The sequence below is a fragment of the Amphimedon queenslandica genome, unplaced genomic scaffold (assembly GCF_000090795.2).
Source record: "Amphimedon queenslandica unplaced genomic scaffold, v1.1 AMPQUscaffold_12718, whole genome shotgun sequence".
Classification (NCBI taxonomy): domain Eukaryota; kingdom Metazoa; phylum Porifera; class Demospongiae; order Haplosclerida; family Niphatidae; genus Amphimedon; species Amphimedon queenslandica.
The window spans coordinates 1-2,637 of record NW_003547046.1 but is presented as its reverse complement, the minus strand read 5'-3'; the positions used below and the strand labels follow the sequence as shown (position 1 = coordinate 2,637).

General features: G+C 34.7%; 1 long non-coding RNA gene across 1 annotated transcript; it reads left to right on the top strand.

Moving 5' to 3' along the window:
* The first annotated feature begins 383 nt into the window (after positions 1-383).
* Positions 384-1,709, top strand: LOC109587005 (uncharacterized). Its single transcript, XR_002187343.1, has 3 exons — positions 384-954; positions 1,010-1,244; positions 1,688-1,709. It is a non-coding gene; the product is annotated as an uncharacterized LOC109587005 (long non-coding RNA).
* The last annotated feature ends 928 nt before the right edge of the window (positions 1,710-2,637 follow it).

The window sequence follows — 2,637 nt, the reverse complement described above, 5'->3', positions numbered from 1 at the left end:
AGTATTATAGTATGCTGTGAGTTTTAATGTTGGGTTTATTAGTGATAGTTGGGACAATGGTGGGTTGGTGAAGAGATGTGATTAGAGAAGGATCTGTAGATGGCTGCTATACACAGGTGGTGTGGCGGGGATTAAAGCTTAATATGAATTTATTTATTGTGTCAGAAATTTGTTTATTCTTTTCATTCTTTTGAGCTTTTTTTCACAGTAGTTTAGCACCTGCAATAGAAATTGGGTCAGTGTGACCACTGAAAGGAGTTGAACCGTTAAATCCCTTTTTGGTCCCATTATTGAATACGATTGAGCTCTGGGGCCACGGTAATGTGGGCGCACCACGAGTGCCCTCTGCAGATTAGTTTCACATGATCCACAACAAGTTGACCACAATATTTTCTGTAATATGTGTATAAAGGGCTTTCAACGATCAGCAAGGCTGTTTAAGCCAAACTGCCCCCTTTGCTGGGTAGTTTGGTTTTGACGTCCAAAATGGCTGGCCAAGGATACAACTATGAGTTGAAATATTTCTGACAAATTCCTCTTATTGAAAGAAAACTAACTTCCTGATAAATTTCTCTGTATTATCTGTAAACTAGTTTCCCGTGATCAGCAACAAGCATCCTGCTGCCACGATATTTTTTTGACTTCGACAAAAAAGTGAGGCCTTTGAAACCATAATGCCCATCAAAAGAAGTTCAGCACCTTTGATGATGGAAGGCTCATTTGTGAGTTGATTCTCAATTAGGTTTACTTGAAGAGGGCTGTAAATGGCAGGGCGAAACTGGCACGTTCCTTGTTAATCATATCATATATGCAGTATATCTTAAGATCCATGATATCATGATTAATCCTTTCATCATAGACGGAACTGTATGCTTCTTGACAAATAGGGCATTTTGATTCGAATGATGCTCCAAAATGACAATAATTTTGGACGTATAGTCCAAAAATTAACAAGTAAAATAATTAAATGATAAACACTACAATGCTACTAACACATTCTCTGTTTTAGCCAACTATTCCTAAGTCTGTACCAGGCCGTCCAGCACCATTAGTAAAGAAGCCACACCCACAAAAAGCTAAAGTGATGTTCTCTGTTGATTAGGATGATGAAGTGTCTGTGACAGAAGACGACACTGTTGATATTATCAGTACAAAAACTGATCAAGATGGCTAGTGGAAGATCAGAGCTGGTGGTAAGGTTGGACTGGTGCCTGATAATTTCTTGTCAGCAATAGCAAGCAGTGGTAAGTGTTTTGTAATTTAATGGACTTTATTAACCATCATTAATGACCACAAATATACGGTAGCTAAATATTAGGTATAGGACTGGCCCGGCTGGGTAGTATCATTCCTAATAAACTCAGATGCTTAAATCAGTTACAGCAGTTGGATTGGAAATTATTTAATCATGTCAGCCTTTTTTCACAGTTGCATCTGTGAGATGTACTATATATTATTGTACCAATTCCTTCAAAAGGGTAGGATGATTAAAACTTGACAAGTTCTTACATATCTATACAAATTTAGGTTAAATTTGCATTTTATATCCCTGACTACTGACTAGTACATAAGTAATGATGTCATTAATGAATGCATTATAATGTTAGGAATCATTCAGTGCAAAATCTAAATGTTTGATTATGCAGCTTAGTTACTATTGTTACCTCTTGTTATCTATATCTATTAGACTATAAACCAGTGAAGATGAGTTACCCCGTTTTTGTTAAATATTCTGATACATATTGATGTCCCTATGCTTTGTAGAAAGTTTGAGCCAATTCCAACTACAATTTTTCAAGTTATGGCCATTTTTAAAAGAATAATCCAATTTTTTAAAAAATCCCTGTACTATAGCCCATAGTTTTTCCAAAAAATAGCTTTGAAATGGCCCCCTGTTTTTATTAAATATTCTGATACATATTGATGTCCCTATGCTTTGTAGAAAGTTTGAGCCAATTCTGACTACAATTTTTCAAGTTATGGCCATTTTTGTAAAAAAATAATGTTCTAACTTTTGAAAAAATCCCTGTACTATAGTATAGCCCATAGTTTTTTTCAAAAAATGGCTCCAAAATGACCCCTGTTTTTATTAAATATTCTGATACATATTAATGTCCCTATGCTTTGTAGAAAGTTTGAGCCATTTCCGACTACAATTTTTAAAGTTATGGCCATTTTTAAAAGAATAATCCAATTTTTTAAAAAATCCCTGTACTATAGCCCATAGTTTTTCCAAAAAATAGCTTTGAAATGGCCCCCTGTTTTTATTAAATATTCTGATACATATTGATGTCCCTATGCTTTGTAGAAAGTTTGAGCCAAATCCGGCTGCAATTTTTCAAGCAATGGCCATTTAAAAAATATATTGTCCCAATTTTTGAAAAATCCCTGTACTATAGCCCATAGTTTTTTCCAAAAAATGGCTCCAAAATGGCCCCAATTTTTGTTAAATATTCTGATACATATTGATGTCCCTATGCTTTGTAGAAAGTTTGAGCCAAATCCGGCTGCAATTTTTCAAGCAATGGCCATTTAAAAAATATATTGTCCCAATTTTTGAAAAATCCCTGTACTATAGCCCATAGTTTTTTCCAAAAAATGGCTCCAAAATGGCCCGCCATTTTTATTAAATATTCT